Source organism: Catharus ustulatus, chromosome 2, assembly GCF_009819885.2.
Source record: "Catharus ustulatus isolate bCatUst1 chromosome 2, bCatUst1.pri.v2, whole genome shotgun sequence".
Lineage (NCBI taxonomy): Eukaryota > Metazoa > Chordata > Aves > Passeriformes > Turdidae > Catharus > Catharus ustulatus.
Window position 1 is genome coordinate 110,763,100 of NC_046222.1, and position 16,083 is coordinate 110,779,182.

General features: G+C 40.6%; 1 long non-coding RNA gene across 1 annotated transcript in view; it reads right to left on the bottom strand.

Moving 5' to 3' along the window:
- The window catches only part of LOC116992427, a 271,630-nt gene extending 258,245 nt beyond the window's left edge, over nt 1-13,385 (bottom strand). Inside the window, exon 1 of the long non-coding RNA XR_004417042.1 lies at nt 13,330-13,385. This is a non-coding gene — a long non-coding RNA (uncharacterized LOC116992427). The remainder of the gene's footprint in view (nt 1-13,329) is intronic.
- Nucleotides 13,386-16,083: the final 2,698 nt, after the last annotated feature.

Below are 16,083 nucleotides of genomic sequence, written 5' to 3' on the forward strand. Positions count from 1 at the left end.
CTGAGACCTGCAGTAATGTCTGCAATTAAACTAAATGTGGGTTTTTTCCAGTGTCACACTGAGTGTGTCAGGCTTAGAAATGTTCATTACACTGTCCTAGGAGAGGAATTTAATGGGTCAAGCTACTCTTAAGTTTTGCAGGGTCAGTTTCCAAATCCAGGGAGGCATATGCCCAGCACAGCCACTGAAACAGGTGCAACAACCACTGCTCCAAATTTTGGCTTCACTTCATCTCATTACAAAAAGCAGCTCATGTCCTGCTGTGGAGGAGGTGCAGGATTATGCAGGAGGTCAGACTCCATCATTCTGCTGATCACTTCTGTCCTTTACTGTCTAAAAATAAATTTTCAAAGCCCTTCTTAGGTCTAATAGAGGCTTCATAAGAAATCCTTGAACTGAGATCCATTTCTGGATTCATGCAAACAGCTGAACGGATCCATTTACAAGTAAAGCAGACAGATCCATTATTATTCCCTTAACTAACAGTTTTCAAAATTCTAAATGTTGATGCTTCATTCTGCACTTTCTGCAACTTCTTTTAAGTGACTTTCACTTAAAGGACAGTTGGCTAATATCCACTACTCAGCTTTGTACAGGAGCTGGTGGTCACAAAAAGTGCAAAACATCATTCCAGCAAATTTCCTTGTCCTCCTGCATTTCAGTGGGGTTGTTTGCTGTTGCTCATGAACATTTTATTTGCAGCAGCAGCACAGGTGATATTACCAGCTTCTTCTTATATCCTCTAGCTAATAATTTATTGTATGATAGGAAGCCAGTATAGAAGATTGGAAAAGGCAAAAAAAATGTTTTAGGAAATATCTAATTCCTGAAATGACAGAGGTTGGATCAACTTTTCTTTTTTTTTCTAACCAAAAATCACAAATTACTATTTTCACATTCTTTTTATAGCAGCTGCTGAATACTCTTATGGCAATTTCCACTTAAAAAGAATAACTATGATTTTTGAAGACTTGCCCTGCATTACAATGTTTGGTCCAAGAATTATCTGGTATCTGTGCAATACAGTATTACATAAAATTCTTGGATTTTAATAAAATTTCTGGATATGGATCAGTTAATAAACTTTGTTTCACCAACCACCTAACAGATACCCAGCTATGACTGTTTAATGAATGTTTCCCTGAAATGAAATCTGGAACATTTCAAACTACCAGACTGACAGAAAAAATAATTCTCTATAAGAAAAATGCTGTTGCAGATTCAGTTCTACATAGCCAAAGCTCACTTTATTACAATTGGCAGCATTTTCACCTTCGAAAATCTTTTCACTTACCATTGTGGCATTCTTTTATGTTCACAGTGATTATTTACTGAACAATATACTAAAATAGGGTACTGGGAGTGCAAGGCCAACTGCTCCCACACAGTCCAGCTTCTTTAAGTGCTGTATCCCTTCGAGACCTATAAGTTCTGCAGAGAAAGGAAGACACAGAGCCTTTCCCTGGGGCAGGCTTGAAATGCTTGAACATTGCATTAGGACTAAAAGCTTGCACACTTTGCACACAAATGCGAGTGGCCCAACTGCAAATGTTTAGCCCTCTCCCTGCTCTAGGCACAAAGTGCAGAGCTGCACCTGCAATGGGAGCTGCACCTGCAATGGGAGCTGCACCTGGTGATGGGAGCTGTACCTGCAATGGGAGCTGCACCTGGTGATGGGAGCTGTACCTGCAATGGGAACTGTACCTGCAATAGGAGCTTTACCTGCAATGGGAGCTGCACCTGCAATGGGAGCTGCACCTGGTGATGGGAGCTGCACCTGCAATGGGAGCTGCACCTGGTGATGGGAGCTGCACCTGCAATGGGAGCTGCACCTGCAATGGGATCTACACCTGGTGATGGGAGCTGCACATGCAATGGGAGTTGTACCTGCAATGGGAGTTGTACCTGCAGTAGGAGCTGCACCTGCAATGGGATCTACACCTGCAACAGGAGCTGCATCTGGTGATGGGAGCCACACACACCTCAGCTGCAGGTGTCAGGCACAGATGCCATCAGCCAGGTATCACCTGTGCACTATCTGGAAGGTTTGCAACGTGCCACGGAGAAGACTGTGACTGCCACACTTCCATCCTTCTTGTTATGAGAAGGGAAGACTGGAGACTGGTAATAAGTCCCAGTGCTTGAGCTTACATTACAAACCTGACATAGGGAGATGACAGCCAGCCTTAGCAGGAATCCAAGCTGGACCAGCACAGGCTTGCTTTGTAGTCTTGTTGTACAACCCTGAGCTCAAGGCAATAAATCAGCTGCCTTGTTCCCATCTTAACACTTTTATAGCCCCTGCTACAGACACTGCCTCATAATATTATCACAAAAAATAATATTTGTGATGATGGTGGAGTTGAATCAGCAGTGAATTCAACTTAGGCACTGGGCTGGTGATGAACAGTGCATCTGACTGTGGAGAGGCAGCCACAGCTACAGTAATGAAACACTGGGGACTGTGATTCCTGTGATAAACAATATGCCACTTCCTTGCTGCTTCCACCAAAGCATTGTATGAGAAACTACTGATCAGCTGCATGTAGGTGACATAGCAGTTGCCAAATTGCTAATTTGTCAAGCAAATAGCAGCAGTAGCTGTGGAAGAATTATTAGCGGATGGGAATATGGATTTTGCTTCATAAATGTCAGGACATTGTAATCCATTTGTAATGAGACAGTTTTAGGCAGCTCCACCTTTTTTCCAAAATCATTAAAACAGTTCAGCTAAGCCAATGGTGTACTTTTCTCTTGAGTTCATGAACTGGCTTTTGACAGAAAAACACACAGACAGGAAAAGGGGAAAAAACATACAAAGGTGGAGCTAAGACATCCTAGTTAGGGACTGGCTTTATTTTTATGGCATAAGTGAAAAGATGCCAAAAACGACCTTTTCACTAAACAAATACCTTTCAGTCTTGTCAGCTCAACATGATTGTGGGTATTTCAGCTGCTAGACTGAACTACAAATATCATGAACACCAACTGCACGTGAATCCTCTCTAATACCAATACAGGGGTTGCAGCATAATTTTTGCAAAAGTAACAAAACAAAACAGAGTTTACTATACCTGCTGAGGAAGGAAGGCAGCACAGGAGAACATCTGCTCTAAGGACAGAGATTTTACAACTTCTCTGGGCAACCTGTGCCAGTATTTGATCAGCCTTTGAGAAAACGTTTAAGTGGAACTTCCTCTCTTTCAAATTGTGACAATTACCTCTTGTCCTGTCACTGGGCATTAGAGCCTAGCTCTGTCATCTTTACTTCATTCATCCCAGCCCAAACAGGTATTTACACCAGTGGATACGAGCCCCTGACTCTTTTCTCCAGACTGTACAGCCCCAGCTCTCTCAGGCCCACCTTACATGAAAAATGCTCCAGTCCTTCAACCTTCTTTGTGGCCTTTCAGTGGACTTGCTCCAGTCCATTCATGTCTCTCTTGTGCTGGGGAGCCCAGCACTGGACCTAGAACTCCACATATGTCTCACAAGTGCTAGGTGGAGGATCACCACCCTCTGTCTGGTGACACCCTGCCTGCTGCAGTACATGGGCAGAGCCAAACAGGTCCCAGGTGCCAAAAGACAATACAAAACTTGTCATAGAATCGTAGAACCATTTAGATTGGAAAAAACCCGTAAGATGATTGAGTCCAACTGTTAATTTTGCACTGCCAAAAGCCCCGTCCCCAAGTGCCACATCTACACATTTTATACATAGACCCAGGGATGGTGACTCCACCACATCCCTAGCAACCTTATTCCAATGTTCTTATTCCAACCTCTTCTTTGAAGAAATCTTTAATTTGTAGAAATTGCAAACTAACTCAGCCAACCAGCTAGGAATGTGAAGGTGACATCAGAAAGTTGGTTGGGGGAGAACTTTTTCAAATATTCTGGGACATTATACTGAGGGATTTCTTTTACTCCTACACCTAATCTACCTAATCTTTTGCCATTTTCAGACAACACTAGCAAACTTTTACATAAAAAAACTTTTCAACTATTCATGTGGAAGCCATTCTCTAGTCCTTCTCATTATGCAGAGACACTATGACACTGACAGTTGTCAAATGTTCACACTCTTGGCCTGTTTAAGAGACAATAAATCTATAGAACAATTTCAGAAGTCTATGTAGTTTATCTTCACAAGCCTTTTTAGTTTAGTTTCTGGATTGAAACACTTCAAGCACTTCAAACAAGTATCACATGGCTTTCTGGAGCCTGCTACAGAAATCATAATAGAAGGCCTATTTCAGAAGAAGCATAGCTAAACACAGAAGGAAGACATGATTCACCAGGACTGGGAAAATTCAATGTCTTCTGTAGACAATATTTACTTCTTCCTGATTCACAATCACCTGAAGTATTTCTCCAAGCAGCAGCAAAGTGTCAAAGGCAAGAAGAATTTTAACAGCTCAGCATATGAATAACAGACTCATACAGAGACACAGCCAGCTGAAGCTGTCATAAGGAAGATGAGATAGACAGGCTTGCTCAGGGATTGAACACTATAAGCAAGTCAGTAGTGCTGGCTGCAGATGTGCCCTGTGCACACACACATTGGAAAAAGGCAATGAAAGCCCATAAAAATGGATATGAGAGAAACTTACAGATGTACTGCAGCCTGGAAAGGGTTGTGGAATATGACCAAAATGAAACTCCTACTCTATTCAGAGAACAGGAATTTTGTAGGTGTTTGAAATAACAGATTTGTAGTGGAGAAAATGCAGACTCTGTATCAATTCCTTTTTTGAATGAAAAAGCTTGTAAGACCCTGACTAATGATTAAATAATCAGGTCAAAGGTACACCTAACTGAACAGGAGAGAAATTGAGATGCTATTCTTGAGCCAAGGTGGAAAGAAGGTATTCATTGAGCTTAATCAAAAAGCTAACTGACAGTATTTAAACAAACCAGGCAGAAGAGCTAGAGGCTTTACTGCAGGAGTCTGGGAAGTCTGAGAATGTCTCCAAAGGGCTCAACACCCACAGCTGCAATTTTTGCTGGGTAAAAACATCCAAAGTAAGGCTGAAACCTGGCTTTTGAATTGATTTTGGTGGTTTCAAGAGGTTTGATCATATGTTTGCTATTTATAAGAAAGGAACCATAGTCAACACATTTCTGGACTAAAACCTCTGTAACTATAAAAAGCCAAGACAGATCATTTCTAAATATGCATTTTAAGTATCAAGTAGATACTTGAAACTCACACAAGAAAGGAGTTCAACTGTTGCAAATTTTTGTTCTGGGCAGAAGGACAAAATCCTTGTTATTTTGTACCAAATGACCCTCAGAGTATATGAACTAGCTTCATTTTTCTTTGGAAGTCTCTCAATGCCTCATATTTCATGGGTGATGGATAGCTGTCCATATTTCACAGGAAGAGCTGCCATGCAGGAAGGCATCTTTCAGACAAGAATCACAGAATAGTTGTTTGTGATAATGGTTTGCAGTGCACTTGCAACACATATGAAATCCCTTCAGAAGCAAAGATTATTTTTATAAAATAGATAAAAACCAGAACTGAATTCTGTGGACAATCAAGCAGTAGTTCCATGTGATTGTAGAAAAGTCATAAATCAGGCAAAGATCTGCCCAGCAGTGTAACCCACTTGCCAGCAGAGTTATCTGAAACATTCAAGTCTCTGGCAGCAATTTTAACTAAAGAATCCACTAATTAACTCATTAGCAGTTGTTCCAATGAGTTTAGCACTGTAAGCCTCTGAGGCTCCAGAAAGCTAGATATTTCAGAGGCTGTAAATTTTGCTAGAATATGGCAGATGTTTGCACAAGGCTTTCCCCAGTAAACAGAAGTGAGCTCAATCATCTTCCACTTGGTGGGAAAACGTAACCCTTGTGGTAACCCTTCCTGACAGAACACATGCTATGGTGCTTTTCCATGGCTACTCGGGTTACATAGCACGGCCAGCAATAAACACACATCTCTTTATGCTTAACAGTCAGGTCTTTCTTTACTTTTGGGGCTAAAACAAAACCTCCTACAGCTCCAGCTCCATTAGGGACTACTGCAGCTGGCAGTACTGTGTGCAGCAAAGAACAATAGATGTATAACATACAAAGGTCATTTCTGTGATGGAGTGGGACCTGCTCTAACAAGTTATGAATATGTAAGAGAAAATGGAGTCTGACAGGTGTTTTCTGTTCTCCAGGCTGAAGTCCTGCACAATGTGGAGAACTCTTCCCTTTACTGGGTCTTGCAAAAGATACTGAAACCACTACAGCATCACACCGAGCCCCATATCAGTCAATGCTGCTCCTTGACCAGGAGTGCATGTCCCTAAGGCTTCCCTTGCAAATCGTCCCAGACAGGAGCACGTTACCCAAGTTCATATTGCACAGCTTCAGGCACTGAGCCAGCACAGCCCACTGGGGAGCCAACTATGCAGCCACCAACTGTGCCCTCACTTAGATCTTCCCCAAACTCTGTATGTGCCATGTACAAGCCCAGAATGCTGGCTAGAAAACAGCAATCCCAGTGCACAGGTAGGACCAGAGGGTCTTTCCAACCTAGGCAGCCCTCAGCATCCCCTGACCCTTTTCATCAGGGACACAGCCTCCCAGTATTGCAGGAAAAGAGGGAGAAAAGCCACTCCACACCAGGACAGCTATGCTTTCCACACTTACCTGTTCAGAAATCATTCTTGCCAGTATGCCCCAAGGATAACACATGCAACTCTTGGCCTTCCCTAGGCTGGACCCCTTGAAGATCCCTGTTCCATGAGAGGTGTTCTGCTCCAAGACTTTCTGGCATAAGTGTGTTTTATCACCATCCCTGTCAATTCTGCTTCTACCAGCTATATCACAGTCCTCCCCATGGAGAAGCAGGGAGTCCCAGACACTGTTCCATGTTTTCCTGTGGGATTGGCTCTGACATTCACAACAGAGCTAGAAAAGCCTACCCTGCCCTCAGTTCATATGCCTAGTAATATCCTTTATACTCTAAAGCAGAGGATCTGAACAGACTTGCTGCTTTGAAAATAACAACTCATGTTTCAGCACTGGAGTTGTTTCTTATATCATAAGATGCTCAATGCAGAATCATCTGCATTTTATTTTTAAGTATTGAGAGAAACATTTTGTGTACTGACATTATCTAGTTTGGCAGATAACATATGTAGCTGGGTCATAGTTTCTAGTTTCATCACAGTTCGGTGGTAGTTAAGCATTTCCTAATGAAAGCTAGAATTTGTAGACACAGACAACATACCAGAACTGCAGGGGGTACAAAAACACAAAAACAGATCATTCTGAAAGATTTCAGTGAATATCACAAGAATTTGCAGTCCAGTCAACGCCTGTTCAATTCTGGGTACAGCTAAAAACAAGCACCCTGGGGTGCTCCTCTACTTCTTTTAGATCTGCTGACACTAAACGAGAACTGGGGGAGGAAAGGACAGCTCTGTTACGGAGGCTGGAAGGAACAGGATAGCCCAGTAGGACACACCCGGGGTGCTGGTCTGACTTTCTTCAGCTCTGCCTGCAGCCACACTCTGGCTTGCAGAAGTGAATATACAGCTCCTAGTGCACCAAAAACAAGGTTCCTCAAAAGCCATGAGGAGATGTGAGATCTGTTGGGCCAAACATCTCCCAGACAGCGTCCAGGACAGCTGGCAGCTCAGCCACAGACCAAATACACTTAGAAGAGGCACCAAATCTCCCCTGATGTGCTGGCAGAGCAGGAGCCCTGTGTGGGTGGGCTCTCAGGGACAGAACCTTTCACCACTCCTGTGTTGGCACTAGGTGACAGAGAAGCCAGGACAGATGACCCCAGAACAAAGTAAAAAGCAGCAGCAAGTGCCAAGCAAGGCAGGACCTCAGCTCAGCTCCATCAGAGTGTCCCAGACAGCCCCTTACGCAGCAACCTCGAACCTCTGGTGCAGCTGATAGCTGAGCTAGCTGTGTTCACATCTTTAGCTAATTTTTATATGCAAATAGGGCCTCACCAAACAGGGCTTGGTTGATGAATAACCTTTACTACTGCTACTGATGTTCTCTTCAGCACAGACAGACTGCGCACTTGCCGCAATTAACTGTTGCAAACCTAGTCTTTCTCGGTCTGCTGCACCCCTGTTTTTGGAGGAGGAAAAGACTAAATTTGAAGCTCAATTATTGAAAATAAATTAGTTTCCCTGCTTAAGAGTTAGAGATGTGATTTAACAAGTTGAAGACTGACATTTAAAAGTTTAGTGGTGAGTCAGACTGTGCCAAAAGGGTGCAATTGAGAACAGAGTGAAAAGTGAATGTAAACTCTCTGGAGCTTTAATCTTGATTGCAATATTACTGACAAAAACTCAGCCCAGAATTGACCCAGATTCATCTTGCCTAGCTTTTTAAACATAGATGTGACACCCCATTTAGAAACTGTTGTCCTACACACCATCTGTAGTTTATGGAGAAAAATCAAGACCTCTGGGGAAAATCAGCCTGATCTGAAATCCAGATTTCAACAGCCTGTTAGCAATATTCCCTTCCCTTTTAAAAGAAGTCTCCTGATTGCATCACCCCTTGCATCTGTGAGCTGTAGAAGTCAGGCTGCTCATAAAAATCTGCTTTAGACACCAGAACATCTAGAATTTACCCTCTCTCCTCAAGCTACATACTTCCCAGCTGGCTGTCTTGCTTGCTCTGTCACTCTCCAGCAACGACCACGGAAGATTGCTGTGGTTTAGGGGCACACCCCAGCAGGTGCCATTCTGCACACTCAGCAGGTATTGCTCACATCCATGCTGCTGCATTAAACCATCTGGAACACATCTCCAGCTGATTTTGAGCACGCACAGGACTCCAGATGAAGCCTCATGAGCCTTGTTTAACAGCTGCCAGTTTGCAGTGGCCCCCATGGCCATCAGGGACACAGCTCTGCTGCCCAGCAGGACCCACACTCCTCTTCCAAAAGGCTGCCCTGGCCTATACTGATATTTGGGGTTATCCTGCCCCAGCTGTTGGTCATTTTGGCCAGCCTGCCTGGATGTTTCTGAATAGCAGCCCTGTTCTCCAGCCTATCAACCTCATGTCATACAGGGAGGGCTCTGCTTCCCTTTACAATCCTCCAATATATCCTTCTAGGTATTTCAAAAGGTAAAAAGATCCCACTTTTTTTTTTCTTCTGCTTCTTTCTGAATCCCCCCCATACAAGGGGGATCATTGCAAAGTGAAATAAGAAACCATGTGTGACAGAGACACTTTACATGAGACTGCATTAATGAAGATCAGGAAAAGGAATGGAATGGGAAAACTTTCACTTTCTTGTGTTTTAAGTGCACAGAGACAATGCAAGACTCCTACTTGCCTTAAAGGTACACAAATTTTTACTAGCTTTATTTGCTGGAAACAAAACATAATGTTCAGTATCATAGCAGTGATAGGAGTCTATAAGTTCTATACTCACTGGCTAGATCAATAAAATCAAAATGCAGTTTCAAATCAATTAAAAATAAGATAACTTCTCTGAAGGCAAAGAACCAGAACAGTCTACAAGGTTGATGGACCATTGAAGAAAAAGATTCTAGATTTCTTTCAGTAAAGTTCTTCAATATGTTGAGGTGTAATAAACTGGTATTTAAAAATACCTTTGTATTTAAAAGTACCATTGTACTATGCTTAGCCTGGAAACCAAGAGACCATACCACTAATATAACTAAATAAATAAATAAATAGACTGTACTATCAAAACACTGTGATCATTTTGCATTTTCTTCAATAGGAAAAAAGTATAATTTCCTGCAGTGAACTCAAGGTGAAGAGGGATTAAAGTGATAACATTCAAAAGAATTGCATTTGTTTTTATTATCTAAAATAGGTGGAAAATAGTGACACAGGAGAAAATATTATCAATGCAATGGTAGAGTTTAAGATGCCCTTTCATGCTGATAATCAATGCTAAAATAGCACTTTCCAATTCCATGTATCTATGTTTGAACTCCACAGGAAGAGATTGTTTTCCTTGGAGTAAAGAGAAGAAAGTCATAAAGATACTGGTTGGAAGACACCTCCAGTGGTGACCCAGAGCAGCCTCCTGCCCAAAGCATAGTGCTGCCAGCACCAGCTCAGCTCTGCCATGGCTGTGTCTTGCTCAGTGTTGAATACTCTGACAGGCAGAGAGGGCACTGTGCACCCAGAGATAAGGCTTCTCCTCACATCTAATCTGAGCCCTGCGAGCTTCAGTGCAGCCATTTATGCCTCCACCAGGCAAGGAATAAATGTTTTGACTCCACGAGGAACACCTTGGCTCTGTCATCTCTATCCCTGTTCTTTAAATAGCTACACACTGCTCTATCCTACACCTACCCTTGGAGTTCTTCACTGATTCCCTCTGTCTCACCATAGTCCCTGTTCAGCCACTGAACCCTCTTCTGTGTGTAAAGGACTGCTACTGTTCCTCTGAGGGACATCCAAGCAAATCAGGAAAATCCAACATTAGGTCACTTCAATATTTTCCTCCTTTTCTTTCCTTTCCCTGAACTTCTTTTGCAAAACAAGCATATTACCACAAATAGTTGCAGTGATACAAATTAACCTTATCTGATAAAAGTTAACATGACCCAAAAGCTGTTCCATTGATCCATGACAAAATATGGGGTTGTCTTCTTTATGTAAGGTGCCTAACAAAGACAAAGAATGAAACAAAAAAAAATATTTAAGCCTAGGCTATTCTTTTTTTTTTTCCTAGCCAATAATTGAAAAAAGCACCTGAAAAGAGCAATTAATCTCCCTTATCTGAGCTGACTTATGATAAGAGGCATCGCCTTCTGGAGTTGCCTGTTCACTTCATTGCCTACAAGAGGAAGGTGATAGACTTAGGCTCAGACATCAAGCTTAGTGTAGATGACTCTCATGTTACTAGCAAAGTTTGCTAATAATATGCAAGCTAAACAGACAAGCTAAGTTTCTCTCCTAAATTCAAGCTGGTTTGATAAAGTAAGCAGGAGTAAAAATGTGGTTATGTTTTGAAAGAACAAGAAGCAGTTACAAATCTAAATGCAAAGATGGCATTAATGGTGCAATGTGCATCACTCTCCAAAGGTAAGGTGCAGCCATTACACTTTCTTTAAGTGCAGTGTAAAATGTAAAGTATATATTTAATACAAGAGTTTGCAGACTCTGGGAATTTCACTGCGTTCTTACCACGGTGGACACCTTAACTCTGTTCTCTTACTTCATCTCCTCTATGAAATTCCTATACAGTATTATAAAAAAAACACATGGCATCTCCTAATTTTAATCTCAGTTGCACAATGTTATTTTATATGATTTGTCAATATTACACTCATGAAATGTAGAGACATAAAAAAACCACTCCAAAACCTAAGTTCTAGCATTATTCATACCCCTGCAGCACCATGGTAGATATAATTTACCAGCACCACTTTCTGTTTCAAAGCTGACAGCAAGGAGTAAGAGCATTGTGAGGGGTCATCACATTTCACAAATGTTTTGGCTGGGAGAGTTAGATCAAAAGGCATTTTGGTAAGGAAAGAGGACCCCTAGGAACAGAAATGTAAGGAAAGTACTGTAGATAGGAATTTCTCCGCCTCCTCATTCCAGAGTAGAAGCAGTGAGGAAGTGAACTGGAAACCTGACTTGCCCTCAAGCAGCCAGGAGATGAGATGGACTGGACTAGACCAAGACAACCAGGAACACACCAAGTAAGTGGGCCAGACAGGAAAGATAAAGAGTGCTCCCTTCACTCCTGTGCAGATGCAGCCCTTCCTGAAGACATGATGCAGTGTCATCTGAAAGTCATTGTGCAAAAGCTCTGCTTTCTAGACGAGGTGTTTTTCAATGCCCTTCAATTGTGCAGATCAGTGTTAAATGACTGATATTGCCATTCTGTCAAAGAGAAATCATTGGCACCAGTGAAAAACCTTAAGTCTTAACTACTACAGGATTTTTCTTCTATAAATCTTTTTTTTAATGCATTAATAAATGGTAACACCTCTGAAACAAAGTAGATGTTATAGAATTGTAACTCTGTGCTTTTTAACAGAAACGCTGTAGTTCTGAATAAGCCAAAGTTATTCAAAGGAGAAACATATTTAACTGATGGGATGAGAAATTCAGTGTAGCAGAGATCTTATTCAGCCTCTACAAAGTCTGAGCAAGAGAGAGAAAGAAAGAGCGACAAATTCACATAAGCACTGGCACTAAAGATTCAGAGGTGGGGGAAAGGGCCAGGGAGAGATGGACATTTAATACCATAGTTTTGGCAAAGACTCATATTCTATAATTTCAGTTATCAACAGAGCATTCTCCAGAGAGTGGTGCAAAGAACAAATTCAAATTCCTCCCAGTCTGAGAAGCAAAGACAAACTAGATTGCTAACACAAGGATCTGTATTTGTTGACTGGAGTCAAAGGGAAGTATTAATTTTCTTCTGTCAAAATTAAACGGATTTGTATTTGGCTCACTAAAGGTTTTCTGGTCCATAATGATTAAAAAAAAAAAAAAAAAAAAATTTATAAAAAATCCAGCAGAGAATTGGTAGCAAAAGCAAAATAGCTCAGAATTAAGCCCTGTGCCATACCTTGCAGTCACGACCTTCAGCTCTTGCAGGTTCTGCTTCCCCAGCTCCCTTATCTACCTTTCTATATAACGAGTCCAGCTCACAGACAGTGAGTTCACTGAGCACATTTTCAGATCAAAAACCTTATTAAAGGAACAAAATGTGAGGTAGATAGGACAAAGTGATTGACAGTAATTGTATTGGAAATGGGAAAGGCTGCATAGCCCTTTTTGAAATGCAGATTTCCCAGGACTGTGAGAGGTTGAGATCCAGTGCTGCATTGGGCCCATTAAACAGCTCTTTAGGCCAGAAGGGATATCTTTAGAGTCTCACTTCACAGACCACAACATTTCACTGTTTAATTCCTTCATTAAAGCAGTAAGAGTTCATTGTGCTGTATCATATCTAGATTTAAAAGGATTTTCAGGGAAAAGAATAATCTATAAAACTCCTAGATAAAGTTATTCTAGCAGTTATTTAGCCTTGCTGTAAAAAGTCCTTCTTTTTGTCACCTGAAATAATCTGGTTTTAGAGATTGAGTAGCATCATGCTTTCATTCACTAGATTAAATTGTCATTCTGTATCAAAAAATGTCACTGTGTAGCAACTCTTAAACCACGATAAAATAGCATGCCAACCTTCTTTTTGTCAAAATAAAAAGATTGTTCTTCTTCACTTCTCAAAGGTAGCATGTCCAGACCTCTGACTGTGCTGGAAGGATTTCAGAGGAATATAAAACATCAGCATCACAACTGGACTCAGACCCTAGCATCAGTTTCACCAGGACAGAAGTGACATCATACCTCAACTCCTGCAGGATGTCTCTTCATCAGATATATTCAGGTATCTCTGGTTTCCTTAGTGCCACACTGTACATGGGGGGTTCCAGAGTTTCCTGGCTTTGTTAGAGGTGGCAGCTGTGGAAAACAAAAGCCTGAAATACCTGATTGAATGCTGGCTAACAGGAGACTACATTGTGGTGATGTCTGAAGACTTCAAGTTTTTCATATATTTGTAGCTTTGTAGATTTTTAATGTATTTATATAGTTGCTAGTACTTTTCCTGCTCTTTCTCACATTTTAGAATAATAAGCTAACCCTTTCTAACACATTCTTGAAATTCTGTTTAGTGTTATTCTCAATAAGAGAATTTCTGACAAGGACATCTTGTTTCTTACCTGAATTTGAGAGACATAACAAGACATAGGGCAAAGAACCCCCTGGTCCATCTCTGAGGGCAGACACAAGGGTGGATTCCTAGGAAAACTGATCACTTCTTGGATGTACCTGCTAGATATAGTAATTAACTAACTTTTTTTAAAACTGCCAAAATCCTGTATCACATGTGCACATAGCCATATTTGTGAACCTGAAAGCTGTTTTTTATTTCATTCCTCTTAATATTGTTTGGAAAGTTTTTCTTGATTCTAGGCAACAGTGGAGTCAGAAATACCTGAGCTAGCTTTTAAAAACTTCACTGTGACAGCACGGAGCTCTATACAGCTAAATATATCTTGTTTCTTGGCAGTCTACAGCATAAGCATACTGGGTAAGATTCATCTGGCCAAGTGTAGACATTCACATCTGAGCCAGACACCCTTGGCTCCTATATGGACATCTTCTCTGAGAGTAGGTGTTTGAAATAGATTACATGAGTCACCCCTTAAAAGAGCCTACTTTTCTCCATAGATCACACAGGGAACCTAGAATAGCTCAGAGGTAGGCACCTCCAGGCTGTAGTAAAGTTTGCCAAATTGAACCCCCACCCCCTCCAAGGAGAGAGGATAGACTCTTGAAAAAACACATCAGAAAATTTCAGAAGTCCTGGTTTTGCCTTTTTCTTCTTGCCCTTTCCATCAGGCTTGGTATGAAAACATGGAGTGCTGGAGGGAAAATTGCAGAGAGTTTTGTCAAACTTCATTCAAAATGAACCTTTCCAAGTACTATACGATATTATTAGTACTGCTTCACTTCAAACCTATATGTATTAAAAATTTCAGATTATTTTATTTAAAGAATGTCTAGTGGAAAGTTATACTTTTCCATAAAACTTTCCACCTTGTTTAAAACTAGCAGCCTTTTTGTTATTTCAACATATTAGTAGTTTCTTCCCTTTTTTCTACATAATGTCAGATAAGTCTGGAAAAAGCTGAGTGAACACTTCAGTGTTTGCATTATGACACTAATGTATATCAGTGTACTGTACCAATTGCAGCTCAGTTATTTTGGAGATTTTTCTGTTTCTCATTTGATTTTGGCAAGCAACAATAGCTGTGTGCAATGTGTTGCTTAGGAACTACATACTAGATAATGCGTGAACTCAATGATTATTACTGCAGCTGGCCTTCATTTCTCTGTAGACATTAATAATTAGAGTTCATATTTTCATTAGTATTTGGGAAAGAAACCCAACAACTTAAAACACACAAATCCAGATAAAAAACTATTTCTTTCTGCTTACAACTGTCCAGTCTCATACTGATGAAAAATTGGAGTAGTGTGTAAGTCATGCTCACAACTTGAGATTCCAAGGGGTCCATGCACCTTCCTCATTTCTTTGATTTATATTGTGAGAACAAAATGAATGGCATGTTGAGCCCATGGTGTTGGAGATAAGGTATTTCAAGATTCAGTTCAACAGATTTTAAATTAGGTCCTCTGCTACACATTGCTTCAGTAAAAATAGATGAAAATATTTTTAGCTGAAAAAAGTTTCTTATTTTTATTTTTTCTTCCTCTAGATAGCCAATATTACTATTTTATATTAAAAAATTGTTATTTTAACCCCTCTTCCATGCTGTTCTCCTGAGATGCAATAGTTTAAGAGAATCAGGAAGATGTGGCCACAGAAATGCCATTCATTTGTCAGTATGAATTACCCAAAGCGCTACTGACCTCAGAAGTTGTGTGATGTGAATGAGCTGGAAGAGACAAATACAATGTTGCTATTGTCCTCTTTGGTTATTCTGATTCATTCATCCTGCATGTGCAAAGTTTTCTGTAATTGGCCTATCAAGCACATACATTTGAAAGAAGTAATACTTTTTCCTGTACTTCTGCATTATTTCTCTTTTTCCTTGTGTGAAGAAGACAACCATAGATGTTCCTATTTTAAATGATGACTGAAAATACAATAAATTCTCAATATTGCTCTAAAGTAAGTTAAATTAAAGTTTTGCCTTTGAAGTGGGATGGAACATTGTAAGTCAATTTTTATTTACTTTGGGGTATACTTAAACTTGAAGTTTTGGGGTGTTCTTTTGTTCTTTCTCAGCAGCTTTTTTAAGCTTCAGCAATGAAAAAGGTTAGCATGCAAAATCTTAAAAGTGTAGTATTCCTGAGTAAACTAAATGAAATGTACCATTTACATCATACCATAAAATTAATTATGTCAGAGAGAAAGCAAACTTGTTTTATACAAACTCACAAAGACCTTCCCATGAAAAGAATTCAGACCAATAATCAACACAGACATTGGAAACTGCACGGTTACAAAGGTTTCCTCCTCAGAATTTATGATTAATGTAAATTTGAATTCCACACTGCAAGAAAATGCTG